The sequence below is a fragment of the Tupaia chinensis genome, unplaced genomic scaffold (assembly GCF_000334495.1).
Source record: "Tupaia chinensis unplaced genomic scaffold, TupChi_1.0 Scaffold143982_1, whole genome shotgun sequence".
Classification (NCBI taxonomy): Eukaryota; Metazoa; Chordata; class Mammalia; order Scandentia; family Tupaiidae; genus Tupaia; species Tupaia belangeri.
This window is the reverse complement of record NW_006203833.1, coordinates 219,586-243,876: the sequence shown is the minus strand read 5'-3', so window position 1 is coordinate 243,876 and position 24,291 is coordinate 219,586. Positions and strand designations below refer to the sequence as shown.

At 38.7% G+C, this 24,291-nt stretch overlaps 1 protein-coding gene across 1 annotated transcript in view; it reads right to left on the bottom strand.

Annotated features, from left to right (window-relative positions):
• WIF1 (Wnt inhibitory factor 1) overlaps nt 1-24,291 on the bottom strand; it is an 82,647-nt gene that overhangs the window by 56,598 nt on the left and 1,758 nt on the right. The gene's annotated exons all lie outside the window — the stretch shown is intronic.

Sequence of the window (24,291 nt, the reverse complement as noted above, 5' to 3'; positions counted from 1 at the left end):
ATGTTCACTAGTTTTGGAAACCAACCTATTAGATACTCCTATTAGTGACTTTAATAAACAAAATATGCAGCTACTCACGAAAGCTGCAGACTGTCTTAAAACCAACGTCTTAACACTCTGGGAGACAGACTTGTCCAAATGTCCTTAACCAACTCAAATATGACACCATTAAAACTTTGCAAAGACTAGGAGATTCGGGCATATATATTTACATTCAGGAATATGAAGCTCACCGGTAATAAAAAACAATGGGGCACCTAGAACTAGGCATGTCCAATCCGTAAAATTATAGTTTACCACAAACAGAATAGGACTTAGCAATATTTTACTGTGGAAAAAGCCAACTCGATTATGAAAATTATTGTGTTGTAAAATTCTGCCTTTGCACTACACATTAAATATTATTATCTATTTTAAATGATATATATGAACCAGAAGGATTCAGAGAGGTATATAAAACTATGTTAAAATAATTTGAAAAGTCAGTAGAATTCTTATGGGAGGTGAAAAGATCTGCCCTAGCTGTTTCCCATCAGAGAATGAGATTCCTTCCTGCTCCGCTAGTCTATGGTGGTCTTCGAAATGCTGTTGCACTCGAGAACAGCTTTCCTGTCAGCATTCCCTTCCTGCTCCCTGGCCTGGACCTCTGGAATAGTAGGCACACTGTCTGCTTCACTTGTCTACTTTCTCACTCCCAAGTCTTACCAGGGTACATGCTACTCTATGTTACTCTTCCTGATCCCTCCCAAATCACTTTGTTTCAAAAAATCGAATGCTTACTCAACCTTTTTTTCTAAATTATCTCTGGATAATTTAGAATCCAGAGATAATTTAGAAATTTAAGTATTTCCATACAACTCTGTCAGCCTGATTTTCTAATCACCTTGACATTCTCTTTTAGGTATTTCTGCTTTAGTACTTTCCCTCAGTTTTCCTTGGTTGTGTGATATTACTTTGGGTGCTTATGAGAGGAAATTAAAGCTATAAAAGTTCTAGTATGAGGGACCAGCAGATGGCATAATGGTTACGTCACTGGGCTCCCATGTAGTTGACTGTAGTTCAAGTCGCAGACCTGATGACTTAAAACTCACGCCAGGAGTGTGTGCCTGTGTGCCCAAAATCCCAAGAGGAGAATTGAGGAGAAGGGATTCTGGTGTGGCCATCTCCTCAGGGGATGATTTCTTGCTTTCTGTCTCTCTGTCTCTCTCTGTCTCTCTGGCAAGCATACTTGGCCTATAGCAAAAAAATCTCTTTCTTGAAAAAAAATAAATAAATAAGTTCTAGTGCCATGGTAGGGGTCGCAGGATACGTTACTAAGTGGGAACAGAAAGGAAAGGAGGGATTGTATCAATAATTCAAGGGCTGTTGGATTCTTGGTGAAAGAACTCATCTCCAAGAAAGAGCCAAAGTTCTAAAACAAATCACAAAAAGGACAACAGGGCAGAGTTAGTACATGTTGTGCCAATGTAATGTATTTCGTTCTCCATAGGCAGTGGATAAAAGATGAGCCAGTTTATGAATGTCATTTATTAGAAACAGGTTAACATATGGGACCAACAGTTGGCATAATGGCTATGTCGCTAGACTCCCATGTAGCCAACCATGGTCCAAGTCCCAGATCCGTTGGCTTAAATTCACGCTGGGCACGTGTGTGTGCTTGCCCAAGATCCCAAGAGGAGAATGGAGGAGAAGGGACAGTGGTCTAGCCATCCCCCCCTGGGGTGTGATTTCCTATTTTCTGTCTTTCTGTCTCTCTGTCTCTCTCTGTCTTTCTAGTGAGCACATGCGCCCTATAGCAAAAACCTCTCCAAAAAAAAAGAAAATTTAAAAATGAAACATAGAGTTAGAATAACGTTTCAAAGTCATGTAAACACAGTGTTATTTTAATAGCTATGTATTATCTATTAAACACTCTTCAACTCTGTTTGAAAAAATCTGTATCTGAAGTTCCTTTTGATGCTATTGGAATTTCCATAACAAGGGATCTCAGAGATTTTTGTAAACAGCTTAGTCTTCACAAAACATTTTTAAGATAAAATGGCAGATTGTGACACTTCAGAGCAGATATGGGGAAGCTGAAGACCAGAGAGGTTAAGCATCATTTCCAAAGCCCACCCAGACAGGACCTGTCCAGAACACTTTCCATGATACCATACAGCTTCTCTACCAACTACCTCCATTATGCCATCAGTAAATATCTACTGTGTCCTGGGCACTGTGCTGGGTGAACTGTATAGTGGCCAAAACCAAATAGTGCCTATAGACAGCCCACTTAGCTATTGCCTCAAAAGTAAATATTTAATTTCAAAAAATGTAAAATGATTTACTGGGACCAGCAAGTGGTATGGTGGCTAAAGGTACTGGACTCCCATATGGCTGACCATGGTTCAAGTCCTGGACCTGGTGGTTTGCTTTTTCAGATTCCCCCTCTGTCTCTTTCTGTTCAATTTTTTAAAAGAATTATAATAACAAATGGAGTTAAATAAAATAATTCTTTTAAAAATATTTATTTATTTGTTTGTTTTTTAATTTATTATATAATTTGACCAGAGAGAGAGGGGAAAAGTACGAAAGCACACCACCCGGACCAGGACTCAAACTGCAGTCAGCCATGTGGGAGTCCAGCACCCCAATCACCAGGCCACCTGTCGGCCCCACAAAAGTAAATATTAAAGTGTGACACAAAAACAGATTGACAGATTTTCCCATACTCCAATTCAGGAAACATAATAGGCAATTTTTTTCTCCTACATTTTATGGGACTATTGAATTATGACTTTGCACTTTTCACAGCCTAAAGTTTAAGACTGAAGCTGAAAAGTTCTGCTCTGGCTGCCAGAAAACGTGTTCTTTTGCCAGCTGTCTCTCTGGCATTTTCTGAAGCTTGTCATAATCTCAGGTCCTAAGTTTCCTCTTTTGAAAAATAATGTTGAACTAATCTTTAGGATGCTTTCCCTTCTAATAATTTATAATTCTAAGGCAGCACTTGACAAATTCTTACAAGGTTTAACATAGGTTCTTGAGCATCTGGGGAGAATAAAATTCATTCTTTATACATATCTAGGTAGAGAATTTATAAGCTCAATAGAGACATAGTTCTTACAGTCCCTGTGCTCTTAGTGACCTAAGATCTGAGTAATTCCTCAGAAATCCAAGTAAACTTGGAAGTTGGACACACAAATATCCTTGGAGACATACTTTTGCCTTTACCAGTTCTGGATGCTATCAAAATGCATAAATATATTTTTGATAACCAATTTATGAGATTACTTAGAGCAAACCAGAGGGATGGTTGAGAATGACTTCCCTCCATTAGACCTGCCCATTTCTCTTCTGCTTGCCACGGGTTCATCATAAGAGATTTTGCTCAGAGATCACATGATGGTCCCTGCCTTTGACATAGTTGCAGAAGATGCTCGGCAGCCGAGAAGCCAGCAGTTTATAAACGATAACTCGAAGCTACCTACCAGGCTTTCCCCTCACCTCCTGAACCATTTTATTCCACAGAAAGCAAATTCAGCAGAAGTGAACAGACACTTCAAAGGCTAAACACAGGGTATGCACTCAGAAATCAAATCAGGTGGAACAAGTGAAACCAGCGCTTTGGCTGCCCAAGTGCTTTCTCTAAAGACTCCACTACGTCTACTCTTTCTTCTTCTTCCATGCGATTGTAGAGCTCTGGAGGCTCTGGCAAATGAATTTCCTCTCTTTCGTGAACACCCGTAGAGGAGACTATCTGTTCAGAGTTCCCTCATTTTGATAAATTAGCAAATATACCATGCTTCATCTTAAAAAGTGCTATGTTCCAGCCACTGGTAAGAATAACTCCAAATGTTGAAATGGGTCTACTTGCTCATCTCACTCTGCTTTATTCAATCAAACTTGAGGTAATAATACTTCCGAGTACTGGGAGAATCAATTACTTAGTATATAAAAGTATTTATACAGAACTAAATGTTCCAGTCATTGTTATTTCAAAATATTTATAGATAAATGTATCTGCATATATATATGAAATATGCAAGAAAAAGTCATATAAATGTTTAGCTCCTCAACATTTGTTTGAAATTAGTAGAAAATGTGTTTTCTTGCTATATTCACAAAGAATGATCAGTTTTTAAAAAATGTATAATCACCTACTAGTTTTGTTTTTGTAGACTGGAAGTATAATTTATAATGTGCTGAGTCCCATGTTCAGAGTGAGTAATCATCCCTATACAAAGCCTCTTACCTTGAGGGGCCTTAACAGCCACTTACGGAAAGGGAACAGAATCATTCACCTCCCACTTGCTGATCCCCCACTGCCCCCTACAGTATGAAATTCCTACTGAGATAAACTTGTCAAAACTGAACAAAAATGCAGGCACAAACCAACAGCCATTAGTACCACTTAGAAAGCTTCATTGGGAGGATTTTTTAAAAGACACAAAAGAATATTAAAAATTAAAAATTAAAAATTCTTGCTAATTTTGCTGAAAGTATGGGCTAGCCACTACAAGCCACTCAGAAATAATGGATGTGCCAACAGCCATACAATGATCCAGCATTTTGACTAAGCAATGCCACTTCTGGAACCCAGTCCTAAGGAATGCATCCTAATATAGAAAATGTTTCATATATCATTTTGCTTTTCAAAGTATTACTTATAATAGTGAAAAATTAGACATAATATAAATAGAATAGTTAAATAAACACAAAATATTGTATAGCCATTTTTAAAATCACGCTTACAAACTTTGTAACAACACAGAAATTACCTTACTGTCCTTAAGCAAACAACAAACAAAAAAGAACAGAAGTTGTAAATTTCAATTGAAAAATGCTAAAAAGAGAAAAAACAAAATAGTAACATTTTCTTAGGTGGAGTAACTACAAATGATTCTCCCTCTCTTGTTCCTCTTTCTCCTTTTCTGTATTTTCCAAAAAATTTTAGAAGCTGTACTGGTTTATGATGGAAAAAGTAATGAAGTCAGAATAAAACTCAGTTAGGATTCATAAAAAGAATTAGTTATACCCAGGAAATTAAGTACAACAAACTCTAATGAAGTTCAGTTTATGTCCCTGAGTGAATATGGGTTTTGCAAGTTATAATTACTATAAAGACAATGAGTAATGTCAAAACCTCAGTTTGTAACACTGAGACAAAAATCTCAGCGTTAATTTCCCAGTTCTTTGTAAAAAGACAAGCCAGGAACAAATGTTCTAAAATATCTAGTAAAGCTTTTTTTGGGAAAGGTCCTAAGGGGTAAATATTAAGGACAGGTGGTGGTGCACCACTGCAACTGCACCCACATGAGAAAGTGTCCCAGGTTCATGTCTTGGGACCTCCCTGGACACACAGGGAGCATATGTGCCTGTGATCCAGGCTGGCTGAGATTGGAGGTGGGTCATGGCATGGGGAACCATAACCCTCTATCTCTTTCAAGGAAGAAATAAATAAACTTTAAGCAAGGATAAATATTGAGGTCCAGCAGGTGATGTAGTAGTTAAGGTGTTATACTCCCACATGGCAGACCATGGTTCAAGTCCCAGACCTAGCAGCTTGCTTTCTCCCTCTCTTCTTCTACCCTTCCCCCCGCCCCTCTGGTGAGCACACATTCCCTATAGGAAATTAAAATAATAATAATAATAATAAATAAAATTAAATAAATAATTTTTAAAAGGATAAATATCAGTAATATAATTGGCTTATCTACGGTCTTAGAGTTTAGCTCCTAAAGTTGCTTTATTAGCCAAATCAAAGGGACTGACGCCAAGCTAAGAAAGAAACCAGATAAAAGTTGCCTACAATAGATTTTAGTCAATTTTACTAATATTCAAGTACATAGTATTTTGAAAAGTTAATTCTGCTCAAAGTTTGTTTTATTTTTGTTACAAGTAACTATCATCTAAGCTGTTTTTCTTACTGTAATTTTAATTCAAATACTAAGAACAATGCAGAAATGATAATGACTTATAATAAATCACAGACATTTAGAACTAAAAGAAACCTCTTTATTTTACAGATGAGAAATAAAGTGAAATACTTGTCTGAGGTCCCAGATAGCTGGTGTGGGAGCTGGGCTGGAAGCCAGGCCTCCTGAGGCCGACTCAGTGTGACACTCTGAGTTCAGAGAGTAGGATACCATTCACTTATAGTGGAATTTGGGCATCCTGCCAGCATACTCCCTAGCCTGGGATCCGGCGGCTGTCTTTCTTTGGCCTCATGACTCCCACCTAGCACTAACAGCTCATTAATACAAAGGGAAGAAAGACCTTATTTTCTCAATGTCGAATATGTGTCAAGTACTCTGTACACATTGTGCAACTGCATTTTGCTGCCACTGTAACAAAGTAAATTCATTATTTCCTTTTCATACTTGAAGGAACTGAAACCCCAAAAGCTTAAGCTCTCCAGGATTTAGCCCATGCTGTCTTTTTTTTTTTTTTAGAGAATTATTTATTTTATTTTATTTATTTGTTCATTTATTTTAATATGGCCAGAGAGGGACACACACACACACACACACACTATATATATATATATATATATATACACACACACACACATATATGACATGTTTTCTGTTTTTCTATGTAAAAATGCATCATGACTTTTCCGATGACCCAATACATATATATAACAAATAAAAATGGACTCATATGATTATGGAGGCTGACAAGTGCCAAGAGCTGCAGTTGGCAAGCTGGAGTCCCAGAAGAGCCCATGGTGTAGTTCCAGTCTGAATGCTATCAGACTGGATACCCAGGAGGAGCTAAAGTTTCAGTTCAAAGGCAGTCAGACAGAAGGAGGTCTCTCTACTCATAGGAGGGCAGGACTTCAACTGATGGGGTAAGGCCCACCCACATTAGAGAGGGCTATCTGCTTTACTCGATCTACTGATTTAAATGTTAATCTTATCCAGAAATATTTCCATGGTCCTATTCAGAATAATGTTCAGCCAAAAGTCTGAGAAACCCATGGCCCAGTCAAGTTGACACATACAATTATCCATCACATAAGATATTCTTGCCCATATGCCCAGGGCCTGAACTAGGGGAAGCAAGCAAGGACCACAGGGCATAAACGGACAGAGGCACTCATTCCTAGGCACACACAGGCAAATGTCACTCTTGCCCTGCCCTAGTGTTGTCCCCGGGTCTCACCCAGATAACTCAATTAGATCACCTCTCTCAACTTGCATTACTTTATATTGGAGGGACAACTTTCTACAATCAAGCAAACAGCACTTTTTAAAAGCTCTGGGTATACAGAGTTTCTCAAAGAATTGAGGGCAAAAAAATATCTGAAATACAAAGTACAAAAACAGATGAAGGGTAATTATTTCTGTGCTTATTAAGGCATGGAATGGAAATTCACTCATATTTTCCACTGAAAATATTTCCTTATAATTCGAACAGTATTTATTGAATGGACCCTTATTTATTTTTTATTGAAAGGCAAAAGCATTTCTATAAAATCACAAACACACAGATCTTTTGTACATTACCAAAAAATACACAACTCTTAAAGATCAGGTTCGCATTATTATACTTTTGGCTAAAGGCCACTCACTGCAAATTATCAGTTATTCCTCCTATTTAGTTATCTAAAGTTTCATTAATACATAGTTGCTCAGTTATTGGGAAGGCTAGATGGACTTAATGAGATAATATAAATGAAACCATGTTTCACACAGCTAAGGGCAAAAACCAATGAGAAGTGTTGTTGCCATTAGGATGATAGAACCACGTTTCACCTCATTTCAGGAAAGCTGTCCCAATTTACACACCTTCCCTCAGTTTCTGAATGAGGGCTTCCTCAAATACCAGAGGACACGCAGTAATCACTCTCTAAACCAAAGGCTGCGTAGAAACCAGATAGATTCAGTGTTTGAACTTTGAGAATAAAGGCATTCAGCCAGGCTGGAGCCAAGGAGATTCTGCCTGAGTTTCATTTGGCTTCTTAACTGTATCTTGACTCAGGTGACTTGATATTTGCCCTGTAAGATATGATTCTCCATATGAAATTGCCTTTTTAAAAACTGATTTGGAGGGAACCAGCAGTTAGCGTAATGGCTATGTCGCTGGACTCCCACGCAGTCAACCGCGGTTCGAGTCCCAGACCCAGTGACTTAAAACACACCGGGCGCGTGTGCGTGCGTGCCCAAGATCCCGAGAGGAGAATGGAGGAAAAGGGATTGCGGCATGACCATCCCCCCTGGGGGGTGATTTCTCACTTTCTGTCTCTATGTCTCTGTCTGTCTGGCGAGCGCACGCGCCCTATAGTGAAATCTCTCCAAAAAAAAAAAAAAAACCTGATTTGGATGGATAAATTGGCCCACACTTTTAGAATAAAGAGGTGAAACGATATACACAGATCATGGCATTTGATTTCCAGAATTCAAACTTGGTTCTCTGGATGACAAAACTATGACCTTGGTCAATTTATTTAGTCTTTCTGTGCCTCAGTCTTCCCATATGTTCAATGAAGATTAAAATAGTACTTCAGCTCATAGAATTTGTACAAATATTAAATGAAATAATCCATGTAAATAACTTAGAAGAGCTGGCGGCACACAGTAAATGCCTACAAAGGTCAGTTCTTATAATCAGATTGAATCATATGAAATTCAACTATTTTGACATACTGAAAAAATGACCATTTTAAGCAAGTCAGTCTAATATTTACTGAAGTCACACTATTTCAACCTCTTCTGAAAGTAAAAACTCTATTGTTTCAAGGCCTTTATTTATTAAAGTTGATTTCTTCCATGAATGAGAGAAACAGAGAGAATATCCCCAACACTGTCTTGAAGCCAGGATCCACTCTCAGTTTCAGCCAGCCCAGGGTCAGGGGCACACATGTTCTCATTGGCATGAAGCCAGGACCTCTCCGGAGGGATCAGTCTCAGAGAGAATTAGATTTTACTGCTGCACCAACCTAGCTCACTCAGAACTTCTATGTAAATGCCTGCTCTGTAGCACACAGCAAGAAACCCTTTACATGCATACAATATCTAAATAATAAAAGTAAAGATTCAGTAAAATTTTGATTTCAAAAAGTTCAAGTTGTAGGCCCACAGGTGGCATGGAGGCTAAGGCAGCTGGATCCCACATGGCCAGCTCTATGGCTTGAGTCCTGAGCCTGGTGACTTGAAAATCACACAGGGTACATGTGCATGCATGCCCAAAATTCCTAGAGGGCACCAAAGGAGAAGAGATTGCAGTATGCCCATCCTTTCTGGAGGGTGATTGTTCACTTTCCTTCTCTCTGTCTCTCTCCAGGGAGTGCACACATCCTATAGCAAAAAAAAAAAAACATTCAAGTTGCAGTTTCATCACATATTCTGGAGTCAGACTACCTGAGTGTAAATTCTGACTCTACTACCTACTAGCTATATGACCTCAGGCAAGTTACCTAAGCTTTTGGTGACTTGGTTGCCATTTTTGTAAGGTGAGAATGTTAGTAGTGCTTCTATCATATGGTGGTTGTGAGAATTAAATTAGAAAATGATGAAAAGTGACTGGCACACATGAAACAATAAGTGTTAGCTATCTTCCTCTATTTTCTTTTCTTCTTTTTTCTTTTCCTTCTGCCATATCCTTTTTTCTTTAGTTTATTAGTTTATAGACTAAAAGATTATTTCAAAATTCTGTAAGTTAAATCTCCAATCCCAGCCATGAACTCTTCCTTCATCAGAACATAAAGCATAAAATACCAGTAAATTAATCTGTGACCAATTTTATACTTTTGATAAGTATTTAAGAGTCAAGGTTGAGGGGCTGGCAGGTGGTGTGGTAGTTAAGGTGTTGGATTCCTATATGATCAACCATGGGTCAAGTCCTGGACCTGGTGACTTGCTTCCTTGGTTTCCCTTATTCTCTGTCTGTGGTCAAATTAAAAAAAGAATAACAGATGAAATTAAATAAATAAATAATTCTTTCAAGGAAAAAAAAGTCAAGATTGCAGGAATACAAAGCTGTTACATGAAGTAACTGAAGAAACTGGGGGGTGTATGACATAGAAAAAAACCAGTTTAAAGGGGATGGGAACTGGCCTCAAATGCTTATAGGCTGGTTTCCAGTGAGAACGGTTGAGCTTCATTAAGCTAAACAAATTCTGGAATCTCCTCTAACTCTTCCAACACTAAAGTTGATTTCTGCTTGAATTTGAGCAGTTGTTTAAAAGAAAAAAAAATGTGTAATCGGTGTGTAATGAGACTATTTACATTTTCAGTGAGAATGAGTTCTCAAAGGATCAACTGCAATGCTACCCGTGGCACTGAATTTGAGAAAGTTTATTTTCCAACCTCCTGAATATAAAATGGTCTATTGAAATGAGTGACAGAAAGGTCACAGAACACCACAAATGGGTCTTTGTTAGAGAGCACCTGTAGTCTTAAAAAATTGGAGGTGGGAAATTTCACAAAGAAGTAACTTTTACATTGCCATCTGCTGGCTAATGCTATAAGTGACGGCAATGTAAGTGCAATCTCAAATCCTAATCGAGTTCTAAATGGAAGTTCTTAAGGGAAGATTGACTGAAAATTCTAATGGTAGTAATTAAATGGCTTCACTTAGTACTCAAACATCCAAGTCTAGTGCAGATTCATCCTGTTATTGCCTTAAGTAGGAGATATCCTTCAGGGATTTGACTTCAGATATGAATCCTCCAAGTAGTGAAACAGATATGACCCAAATAACTGGGTCATACTGGTACTGAAATAGTTGGAAACATGCCATCCTAACAAGCCCTGCAACATAAATTTATTCATGTCTATCTTCAGCTCCCACAAACTAGTTTCCTCAAGAATAGTTCTAAATTCTGGGATTGGGGGAGCTAACTTGCTTTGTCACCTCATAATATCATGGCATTTGTCATATTCATCTCCAAAAAGTCAATGGTCAGTGGAAGACAGAAAACATTAGGCCCAATCACTTCGAGTGGATAAAAATCCATCAAGTTAAATAGAGCATAAGTTGTTCCAATTGTGCATATCTTACTTTTATAATTCTCAGGGTACATTCTGAAGAATACCGGAAGTCCTGTGTTCTTCTACCCACATAGAGTTAACGCTCCCTCCTCAGCACTTCATAGTACCTTGTTCATACTGCAATTACAATATGTTTACTATTGTATTATTGTTATCTGGGTCATATTTATCTCACGCTTGATTGTGATATCCTTGGAAGCAAGCTTCATAGCTAGTTTACATTTCTCTTTTTATTGTTCAGCATTAGCTTTGGCCATAGCTTGGACCTCAGTAAATGTTTACTGAGTTGAGGATGAAAGGAGTGAAAAGAGAGAGGATGAGAAAATGGTTTCAGTCTTCAAAATCAATATTTCTGTTCTCTAAATTATTTCTTACCTCCAGACTCAAATGTTTTCAACTGTCTACCAGACTTACTCACCTGAATATTCAGTAGAAAATATATGTCCAGCAATTTCCATTGTCTTTGCACCCTAAATGGTTCTGCTCTTGCTCCTGTACTTAATGTCTCAGTTAAGACATTACTATCCATCCAGCTATCTCAGAGTAACCTTCTGTTCCTTATTCCCATTAACACACATGGTCCATAAGTCTGTCGATTATACTGAGAGTGTTAGTAATACCCGTCCTTTCCAGTCTTTCCCTGCTGCCTGCCTTAGTTCAGGCCTTCTTCACCTTGTGTGGCTCTCAAATAACTACTTAACTGGCTCCTAGTCCTCAGTCAATTGTCCCATCATCTACCTCTATCTGTAACCAACAGAGTCACCCCTCATACATCAATTTAAACTTCTAGTGGCTCCTCATTAACTGTAATACAAAGTCAACTATATTGTACAGATGTGATCATAATCTTTCCCAAACTTACTGTTTTAGACCCATATACCTACCTCAGTTATGCTCCATAAACAAACCCTAACTGTTGTAAATAATTTGTCATTTTCCAATTTCATTGACAATTCTCAGTATTGTGTTCTTCTCTGTGTATTATTCCATCTATCGAAGATGCCCACCCCGATACCACCTGCCTTGGCCACTCTCAGTCCACTAAACATCTTCTGTGACCCAGCTCCGATGTTATCTCCTCAGTGATATACATTTATATTTGCATCTAAATCACTGCAAATTGACCTGATCAGTGACAGAATCCTAGGATGGTATGCTCCCATAGCACCTTTCTCAGGGCTACAGCTAGCTCATACGAAGTCTCTGTGCAAATTAGGTAGATGTAGAGGCAGTTCTGTGACAGGGAATATTTGAGAAGTGAGGTGTGGGCTGGGTTTCATTTCTCATTTCCCCTTTGGTCAGGTTCCCACATGCAATGAAAGACTGAGCATTTTGCCCCTGAGAACTTATCAGAATTATTATGATTGCCTCGTCATGATGGCTCAGTCTTCTCCTCTGGCTGGTTAGTCCCTAGAGGCAGTTAGATTAATTAAATTCTGTATTTTCAGGACCTAGGACCTAATATGCAGTGATAAATGTTCTTTGAATTGTTATTTTTTGGAATGAGAAGATATTCTAAAAGTATCAGAGCAAATTCGAGAAAGCTATCTGAAGTATATAAATGTGTGCATTTGTGTCCTTCGTTGAGCTGGGTGGTCTAGGACAAGTAACTCAGCTTCATTATGTCCTAGTTTCCTCATCTATAAATCGGAGATGATATACTCTCTGCCTCAGGGTCGTTTGAGGAGTTGGTGAGAGAATGAAGTGCTCAGAAGAGTTTGCATTAACGTCTGTGTTGACTTATCAACAAAGGACAAAGGAGTATTTAGAGGTGAATGTTTTTAAATTTGGCAACAAACAGAACAATTTTGGAGAAACGAATCTTTGGGTCTTGAGTTTTAAAAATCCAGAGATAGACAATGCGTTTTGTATAAAAATATTACCATTAATATGAAATGATTGGAGCTGTTTTACTCCAGTGATAGAATCAAAATATTTTAGAATTTGGAAGGAATTTAGAGATAATCCACCCCTTCCTTAGAGATGAGAATACTGGAGCAAAATGGGCTAAGTGACCATTGCATAGACTCTAGTGTTTGTCCATCTTGGCCAAATGTCCAGCCTCACGTCCTCCTCTTCTTCTGCTCCCCTGGTCCCCAGTATTCTCCTTTAACTTTTTCCAGAATGCACTTTACAGCTCCTTGCCTCTGCCTTTTTTCCTGTGCCTTCATTCTATCTTAGCTGTTGAACAGCTTCATGAACACCCTTCAAGTGCCAGTTTTACTCTTCCATCTCTTCCTTAGGGAAGCTCTCCCCTACTCCCCCTAGTCAGAATTAGCTGCTTCCTCCTCTGTGTTCCCAGAGCTCTGTGTCCACATCTCTGTTCAGAATTATTAAGGCAAGGGCTTTGGAGCCTAACTGCGAGGTCTGAATCCCAGCTCTGCCAGTGTGACTTATGCTCCCCTTCCTCAGTTGTCTTAGCCATCAAGTGGGAATAATAATGAGACTTATCTCATTTATTCATTCATTCAATAAATAGTTATCAACTGTCTACTAAATGCCAGGAGCTATTCCAGGACCTGAAGGTATATATTAAACAGGACAAAGTTCTTAATTTAATGAGCTTACATTGGATGGGGAAAGTTAAGTAAATAACACTTAATATAATGAAGTATAATTGTTATTCTAAATGCCATTTAGAAATACACCACAGAGAAGGAGAGAGACTCAGATGGAAAAGATGATGGTTGTTTCAGAGAGAGGAATTGGGGAAAGTCTCAGAACAGAGGACATGGGGCTGGCAGGTGGTGTGGTGGTTAAGGGAACTAGACTCCCACATGACCAACTGTGGTTTGAGTCCCAGACCTGGCGACTTGCTTTCTCACTCCCCACCACCTCCTCTCTCTCTGTGTCTCTCTCTGGTCAAATTAAAATAAATAAATAAAAAATAAAGTTCAATAAGATAATGTAATTATTATAAAAAAAAGAACAGAGGACATGTAGTCAGAGACTTTTGGGGTGGGGGAGCAAGGGAGCAAGCTGTGCAGAAATGTGGTGGGAGTGATCTTCAGGTGGAGAGAACTTGCTGTGTAGGCCCTGGGGCAGGAGAGGTGAGCTTGCCTGTGCATGGAAAGCAAGCTTAAAAGAGCAGCTGACAAGTTAGTGAAGCAGAATAGAAGAAATGAAGCACTTCTTATTCCTAGTATCAAGACTAGTTTTTTAACCTAAATATTTCTGCAATCTATTTCTCCTTCCCGTTCATCCCTCACCTCCTCTATTATTATTCCAGATTCATCTCCTTGCCGTTAAACTCCCTCAAAGCTATCCTCTGCCTGCTGACAAGATGGGCGAAATGTATTTCTGCCCTAGCTGTCCTGCGCTCTGTCCTTTTTCATTGACTGATTCCCCACTGCTTACAGAATAAGTCCTAGATGTCTTTACAGGATGGACACAGCCCTTAAGGAACAAGCCACTGCCTATGTATCTCCACCTTAAAGTACACACTCCACCCACATCAAGTGCCAGTTCCCCAAACAACCGTATTTTGGTCACTATGCTTTGCCTGAAGCTGTGTCCGCTCCCTAAAAAAACCATCCTTTCTTTACATTTTTGTTTGGCTAACTCAGTGTTCAGACTCAGCTTTCATTATAACCCGGGAGTTCTCAGTACGTCTATAGTACCACATTTCAGGAATCATCAAGATGATCTGTCCACATATCTGTCTCTCCAATTAGCTTCACATTATCTCAAGGGCAGGTAATTCTCTCTTAATCATGTTTCCTCCTGGGGCATCATCTGCATTTCGGTCAAAAGCAGCAAAGCATAGACCACATTGATCTCCTTTCTCATGTTGCTGGCTTAAGAATTTATCCCCTGAACTGATCCTTGGTCCCAGGCCCACAATGCACAGCTGCCTGTGAGATTTTATGCCAGAGAATGGGTTTCAAGAAATATTTTGGGGACCAGCAGTTAGCATAATGGTTATGTCGCTGGACTCCAATGTAGTTGACCGTGGTTCGAGTCCTGGACTCAGTGGCTTAAACTCACGCCGGGCACGTGTGCATGCGTGCCCAAGAGCCTGAGAGGAGAATAGAGGAGAAGGGATTGCGGCATGGCCACCCCCCTAGGGGGTGATTTCTCGCTTTCTGTCTCTCTGTCTCTCTCTGTCTGTCTGGCAAGTGCACACGTCCTATAGCAAAAACCTCTCCAAAAAAAGAAAAACAAAAAAGAAATATTTGGCAATTTCCTGGGACCAGCAGTTAGCATAATGGTTATGTCGCTGGACTCCAATGTAGTTGACCGTGGTTCGAGTCCTGGACTCAGTGGCTTAAACTCACGCCGGGCACGTGTGCATGCGTGCCCAAGAGCCTGAGAGGAGAATAGAGGAGAAGGGATTGCGGTATGGCCATCTCCCCTAGGGGGTGATTTCTCGCTTTCTGTCTCTCTGTCTCTCTCTGTCTTTCTGGCAAGCGCACGTGCCCTATAGCAAAAACCTCTCCAAAAAAAAAAAAAAAGAAAGAAAAAAAAATTTGGCAATTTCCAAGATTCTTTCATCACATTGATTCATAAAATCCTTAAAGAAATTAAACTGTTGTTCAGAAGGATAGCCATTCCATCTAAAAAACAGGGAAGAACAGTTACTATCCTGCGATTTTTTTTTTTTTTGAGAGAGATTTTCACTGTAGGGCGCGTGCGCTCGCCAGACAGACAGAGAGAGACATAGAGACAGAAAGCGAGAAATCACCCCCTGGGGGGATGGTCACGCCGCAATCCCTTCTCCTCCATTCTCCTCTCGGGATCTTGGGCACGCATGCACACGCACCCGGCATGAGTTTCAAGCCACTGGGTCCGGGACGCGAACCGCGGTCGACTACGTGGGAGTCCAGTGACATAGCCATTACGCTAACTGCTGGTTCCCCTATCCTGTGATTTTTAACTAACAACACATCTTAAAAGAAAATGAAATACTTGACAGAGGAGGCCTATTTAAAATACATTTCCAGGGACCAGCAGGTGGCATGGTGGTTAAAGCGCTGGAATCCCATGTGGCTGACCACAGCTCAAGTCCAGGACCTGGTACCTTGCTTTCTCGCTTTCTCTCTCTCTTTCTTATTGTCTCTTTCTGGTGAGTGTACATGCCATATAGCAAATAAAAAATAATAATAATGGAGCCAGCAGGTGTGGTGGTTGGGGCACTGGATTCCCATGTGATCTAGTACGGTTCAAGTACAGTTCCTGGCAGCTTGCTTTCTCATTTTCCCTCTCTCTCTGGTCAAATTTAAAAATAACAATAATAATAAATTAAATAAATAATTATTTAGAATAATAATAATAATGATAAAATAATTCTTTTTAAAAATACACTTCCAATGTTCAACCTCTCATTCTGTAAACTGAAGGTTTGCTTGCCAAGTTTTATTCCTATATCTCATTGTACTTTTATAGTACAGTGTAGGAATTGAGAATACATGCTAAGTCAATTCGTTTCAAAATAACATATTATTTTCTTTATTTCAGTTACCTTTTGTGTAATGTACAAATTTCTAGACTCCGTTTGGCCTCTAACATACCAGTTAAGCACTGGTCAGAGGAAGTCAGATCCCACGTGGTCAAGCAGGGTTCAAATCCTGGCTCCAGTGGCTTGAAAAACACACTGGGCTGATCTACATGCATGCCTCAAATCCTAACGATGAGAGGAAAAAGGACTGTGGCATGACCAGGCCCTGTTGGGGTGTTTCTTTTTCTCTTTTCTTTCTCTTTCTCTCCTGTGTGCACACACACATTCTGGCATTAAAAATTAAAAAATCTAAACTCTATTAGAAAATTTAATTGGCTTTTTTAGTTCCATGTGCTCACCAAAAAGTGATTTTTAAAAATAGTCTCATGTCTTAGAGAACCAAGGCAAAAAAAAAAAAAAAAAAAAAAAAAAAAAAGAAACCCTATAACTGTCATAAATCATTACAAAGTCTTCAAAAGTCTAGTGAGAAGGAAGAGCTAAATGATAATAATTAGGCCCTGACTTCCATCCCTTGAGTTTCCGCTACCTCTTGCACAAGGTACGAGTTCCCTCGTGATCGCCTAGAACATTCCTTCCCCTTTAGGACCTCTATGCGTTCTGATTTCTCCACTTGGAAGACATTTTCTTTCCTTGCTGATTTGACTCATCCTTTGACTCATCCTACTTTAAATGCCACCTGCTCAGTGAAGTGTCCTTGGCTCTCTTCCTGCCCCAGGCAGGAAGAAGTGTGGCTTTTTCAGAGGGTTCAGTAAATCAGGTACTTTCTAGCCTCATTTGGATGGGTGTGAAGCGTATCTGTTTTTTAGACTGTGAGTTTCCTGAGGGCAGGTGCTGGGTTTATTCCTTTTTGTATCCTCTGTGTCTAGCTCTGTGTTGGTTGATGTAGTGCCTGAGTCAGAGAAAAATGTTGCATATAAGAGTAACTTCCCCTCTATCAGGGGCCCCTGAGAATGTAACCAAGACATTCTCACGAAACTTCAGGGAGTCAGCTACATTAAATTATTGCAGTCAAAGAAGTTCTGATCTGACAAAACCCCTAGGCTCTCAACAATGGGATGGGGGACATTTTTACTAAACCCTTAATCCCGGAAGTTTTTCTCCACAACATTCATCTTATTCTTCAGGGACAGTTAAGTGAATTGAATCCAAAACAAAAAGTTTTACTGATACCTTTGTGCTTCCAGACAATTTTTAAATATTTTATTTGTGCAAGCAATTTAAAGTCAGGAGTAAACAGGGAAGACACTGGTGAAAGATTTGTTTATACACTTTTACACCACCATGGAAGGAGGACATAGCGAAGTTTACAATTATGCCATGTTAATCACTATAGAACCAGATGTGGCTTACAAGGTACCTTGTAACTCATCTCTACTAAGCCATAAAGCCTTTTTTTTTTCTTTTTCTGGCAAAAGTTTAAGAAACTTACTGCTGTTTTCTATCAGCCGATACAACAGATGGCTGGCACATGCCTGTTTCGCTAAATGAAATGGGCTCTCTGCAGAATTAGTCTTTGATCCCTAGTCGCATGTCCACAGCACCACAACACAAAATACCACAGGATAGCAGAATCTAAACATTAAAGGTTTAAAGCTGTGCTTTTGATATGAGTACCTTCTTTAAGAAATCATGCCCTCAGTAAGTAAAACATAGTCACGTTCCCACTTTGAAACCATGGCACTGGGATCAGAAAATGAGGCATTTCCTCTGTTTGGTGGCAGAAAACCACCACTAAGGTAGGATGGCAGAATCGAGTGCAAAGGTATGAAACCACTTGGGTGTAACTACCAAACAATCATAATCCCATTAGGAAAAAATGTGGACAGTACGCATTAAGGGATTGAAATAATAATAAGTGTTACCATAACATCAGGCTTGGAAAGATGTTTTAAGGGTGCTGCTTGGCAGTTCCTTTGAAGATGAAGAGGAAGTACTTGAATTAAAATTCACCCTATTGTTTTTCTTTGATTTTTGTTGAGGGGGAGAAAGGAAGGAAAAAAATATGTTAATTTGGGTCTCCTAAATTCAGCCAGTCCAATGGGAAAGTGAGACTGCAAATTGCAGCCAATTTAATGGGACCAGTGCTGTATCATATCAAACACTACACTGAAAAAATCAGCTGTCGGGGCTGTAGGGGGATTTTAATGATGGGATTTGATTACCCACTTGATATTACAGAAACATGCTAGTACAATGATTCTATTTCTCATAAAATTGGCAAAAATGTGAGTCAACTGTCTGAGAAATGGCCTATTTCTTATTTTCTTTTTATCTAATGTTAAAGCTAGATTTGGGTGACGCTGACTGAAATCATACACAAAGGCAAAATTCTCAAACTTTCCTTAAATTTGATTTATTATAACTATTCTTATTATTTCTGGCAATTTTCAATTACTTAAGATTTTACTTTTCTTTTTTTCTTCTTTTTTAAAATTTTTTTTCCCATAAAGCATTTGCACTTAACAGAGAGAAACAGAGAAAGACAGAGAGAGGAAAAGTGAGAAATCATCCCCCGGGGGAGAATGCTATGCTGCTATCCCTTCTTATCCATTCTTCTCTCAGGATTTTGGGCACACATGTACATGCTCCTGGTGTGATTCTTTTTTTTTAACCACCAGGTCCAAGACTCGAACCATGGCTGGCATATGGGAGTCCAGGACCTTAACCCTATGCCACCTGTGGGCCCCCTCAAGAAGTGTTTTCTTAATTAAGAGGGAACTAGTAAGAGTCAAAAACTCATTTATAATTAACTTAACAGATTGGAAAGTTTTATTTGATAATGTGTACTTGTAGCATATTTAATATTTTTTATTTTTTGATGGTCATACAGGAAAACAAAGGAGCGCTGTCCTGCAATGCAATGCGATAGTCAATTCTTCTCTAATACACACATGCCCTCCACCACCCTCAGAGTAGCAGACACAATTTTACCCTTCCTTTCCCATATCCACAGCAACACTTTAAAGTGGTTTTGTTGTTGTTGTTACTGCTGTTGTTTTTAAGAGGTTTTTGCTTTAGGGTGTGTGTGCTCACCAGGGAAAGACAGACAGACACAGTGAGAGAGATAGCAAGAAATCAGCCCCCCCCACCCCCCCATCCCAGGAGAAGGGATGGCCACTCCGCAATCCCTTCTCCTCTTCCTCCATTCTCCTTCTGGGATCTTGGGCACACATGCGCAAGTGCCCAGCATGATTTTTAAGCCACTGGGTCTGGGACTAGACCACAGTCAGCCATTTGGGAGTCCAGCGAAGTACCCACTACTCTATCTGCTGGTCCCTAAAGTTTTGTTTTTAATGTCTTAAGATTGAGAAAAATAAACCTATACCACTGACTTCTAGTGTTTATAAGAAGTCTACACACTATCCATGCTAAAAAGATGACTCTAAGACTGGCCAGTATAAAAAGAAATGCCATTTAATGAAGTACTAGATTCATAGAACTTACCATATTCATGCAGGTGATAAGACACATTACAGTTATCAAGATCGAGTCTCTATGATCTTTATAAATAAAGGCCTTTTTATATGAACTACATAAAGAAAACATTTTGGCCATATACCAAACTAGTTTATATGGAAATTAACAGTGCTCTCCTAATGTTAGAGTTCAGATTTGTCTAACAAAACTTCTCATTAAATTTTTACTTGAAAGCCATTGGGCTTAGAAAAAGTTATTTTCCAAATAAAATGTTTAATTAGTGCCTAATTTAGAAAACCAAAAATGGTTGCTCATGGCCCCTGCCTGTCTCAAATCGAGGAAAAAAAGAATCAGGCATGTCTCATTGAAAAATATCAACTATTAAAAAGTTACATACCGTAATAAAGAATACTTTCCTTTAATTACTAGGAGCCTTTGATGCGTAAGCATCTTTGGTGGAAATTCTTTTCTCATCTAAAAGTCTTGAGATGCGTCAGAAAGTATGATAAATGGTAGATAAAAAAGAGGCCAGACTATACATGAAAAATGAGAATTGCAGGGAGAGAGAGAAGCCAGGTAAAATCATTTCAGGCAGGAAAGCCTTCTACAGCAGATCTGGAGACCTCAAAAAGTAATGGTGAGAAACACGTAAGCATTAGTGAACTTTTTAGTCTCCGTATTTTTGATCACCTATGAAAACATTACTTCATCTTTATTTGGGGTGCTGCGTAGCCTAAAAATGATACCAGAAAGTAAATATAAGTATTTATACTACAGAACATCACACGATTTAAAACTCATACAACTTTTCATACACATTTAATGTAAAATAATTTTTAAATTAAAAAGAAATACATAATAATTGTGGAAAAATCAAAAGGTAGTGAAAGCAAATATAACCGGTGTTTACATCTCAGAAGCTTGAGATCAGGGGTAGGTCAGGCGATTTCTCCTATGTCTGCCAATGTATTTTGTAATGGAATCAAACAGGATAAACTATTTATTTATTTATTTATTTATATTTATTTATTGGAGAGGTTTTTGCTATAGGGTGTGTGCGCTTGCCAGAAAGACAAAGAGAGACAGAGAGACAGAAAGGGAGAAATCACCTCCCCAAAGGGGGACGGCCACGCCGCAATCCCTTCTCTTCCATTCTCCTCTCAGGATCTTGGGCAGGCCGCACACGCATCTGGCATTAGTTTAAGCCACTGGGTCTGGGACTCGAACCGTGGTCGATACATGGGAGTCCAGTGACATAGTCATTATGGCAACTTCTGGTCCCCAAACAAGATAAACTACGTTATAGATCACTTCATTTGTCATGAACATTTTTACATGGCCTCAAAATGATGTCCGGAATCTAATTTTTATCACATCGTTGTATTCTGCAATTATCACCAGACTAAGATTTGTTGTTTTCTACTTTTATATACATCATGATAAGGAACATTCTTGACCTATATTTTAATTCATGTCCATGATTATTTCCTTAAGATGAATCTCTGGAAGTTAAATTTCCAGTCAAAGGATCTGTATCAAGCCTTTTGACATTAGAGTCAAACTGACCTGTGATAAGGTTAACATGCACATCAGCAGCACAAAACATGCATGATTCTGCATATACCAAAGTCAGTTTTATAACACTTGACCAACTTAATGTGGACAAATGCATCTCATTGCAATTATTTTACGAATTATTTATTTAATTTCATTTTAGCTATTTTAGCATCATTATTCTTCACTTTGGCGAGAGAGAGAGAAAGAAAGAAAGTTTCCCAGTCCAGGACCTGAACCACAATCAGCCATGTGGGAGCCCAGCGCTCTAACCACCAGGGCACCTGCTGGCCCCCTCACTGTAATTAGTATTTGCATTTGTTTGAAGTAGAACATGAGGTGTACTTAAAATAGTTCCAAGTGCACCTTGAGTTACTGAACTAATCATTTATGGGAAATAGATAACACATTACTGTCACTACTGGGACCTAAAGTGATTTGAACTTTGTCCATGGGTTGCCAAAACACTTAAATGTAGCACTGAAATTTCTTTAATCAGCTTTGTGTTTTGTTTAGGTATTGTTTAAATGCTTAATGTTTGATATCAATTGGATTAAATAACTACACGATGGGATAAACTTTTCATTTTCTATGTTAATGTTTTGATGTGGTTTGGCTTTAACCATAGATGCCTTTCAAAATACTTAATTGCAGTTGAAGTCATTTTTTTCCAAGCTTCAAATTTTCCATGCATTTCAAAAATTATGGTGTTAAAATGATATCACTTCACTGAGTAAACTTAGTTGCATTTAAATAATATTTTAAAATAGTTTCCTGTTTGGCATTGTGAAGGTCATCCCCTTAGTTACTCTTTTTTTTTTTTTTTTTTTAGAGGGGTTTTTGCTATAGGGGGGCGGTTGCGTTTTTGCTATAGGGTGCATGTGCTCGCCAGGAAAGACAGAAAGTGAGAAATCACCCCCAGGGGGGGATGGCCATGCCGCAATCCCTTCTCCTCCATTCTCCTCTCGGGATCTTGGGCACGCACGCACACGCACCTGGCGTGAGTTTTAAGCCACCGGGTCTGGGACTCAAACCGCGATTGATTACATGAGAGTCCAGCGACATAGCCATTACGCTAACTACTGGTCCCCCTTTAGTTACTCTTATGAAAAATTTTCACAAGATTTCTGCAGCAACCTATCCAGAGCAGACTAAGCATATAGAGCAAGGTAACTTAATTTAGGTGTTAACATTGTCCTGCATTAGATAATCTACATAGGTAATCAACACCTAAGCAGGGAAAAAAAGTCTAGAAGCTCTATCTTCAAGCCAATTTCACTATCTTCCCTAATTCCCTACAAGACATATTCCTGGGATTGTTTGTTATGTCAATCCATTTTGTGTATTCAATATGCCTATGTTTGCAAACATGCATTATGCTATGAAGCAACAGGGATATAACATGGAATTTAAGCTTTGCTTCAAATTCCATTCTTTAGAAAGCCAAACTATAATGCAAGAAAAGAATAAGGAGAAGGAGAAGAAGAGGAAGAAGGAGAAGAAGGAAAGAGGAAGAAGGAAAGAGTTAATGCATTTTCTGTTCCTCCTACAATTGCCGAACCCTTTCAGCTAGGAGGATGCAATTCATGGTACTTTTTGATGGTTCTTATGGATCTAGGAAAGCGTAGGTCAAAAACGTTAAAAATATAGAATTACTATTGAGCCCATCTGGCAAATGGTCAACCACCAGTAAATAGATGCCAGTGAAAAGAAAAGAAAATAATAAAAGACGATTCATTGTTATTGTTCCTTTTTTTTTTTTTTTACTGATTTCACAACATTCCAAATTTAACAGTCCATAAAGGACAGATGAATGAATTGTAGGAAGAAAAGAAGTAATAATCTATATAGAGCAATAGTGGTATCAATGAACTTAACTGCACACTGTGGGTATGAGAAGAGATCGCTTTCCTATTAAGAACCTTGGTGTCTCCATCATCTAATTAATTGATGTAGTACCACATAGCAGTGGAAGTGTTGAAGGATCTAGATTTCATCTACTTTAGAAAAAGAAGAAAAAAAGAGAACAGAAAAAGAGAGAACAGATTGGAGCAAACAGATAACTAAAATGATTATGTCCAGTCTAAGGTAATTAGAGGGAGGGCAAGTCGTTTCTCAATTCAAAATAGTCACTTTTTATAAAGTGTTTTCTGGATCACATTCTTCTTGGAAATAATCATTTAAGTAATTGTACAATAAAGACCTGAAAATGAGATGTTTTTATAATTACAATGAGTTTCATAGTACATACATTTTATCTATCATTTGTTCTGCAGAGCAAGTTCTGCAATTGCACAAAGTAAATTAAACTCACATAAGCATTTTGTTCCCCTCCTTGCTACCCCTCAAATTAGAGACCATTTATATAATACTTCAAAATGTATGAAAGGTCACGTACAAAAGATGCTAATGTGCTATGGAATAAAAGGAATGCCTCTGCATAAAAACAGATTGCAGTTTTCTTTTCCCTATGAAAGCATTTTAAACAGTTATTTGACAAATCAATAGGTTGCAATATTTCATAACAATATTAAGTGATATCTTTTGATATTTATGTTAAATGTTAATAGTGAACAGAGAAACAAAGCATTGTTGGCACTCGAGGTTTTCTCTCTTTCTCTTTCTCTCTCTTAATTTGCTAGAGGGTGCACATACTTGCTGGAGGGAGAAAGAGAGAGAAAGCAAGAGAACATCACCCATGGGGGATAGCCATGTCACAATCCCATGTCCATGCATCCATCTCAAGATTTTGGGCACACATGCACACACACCTGGAGTGTTCCTCAAGCCACTAAATCTGGGATTCAAACAACTCAGCTGGCTATGTGGGATCCAGCCACCTTAAATACCATACCACCAGCTGGCCCAGCATTTGAGGTTTTTATG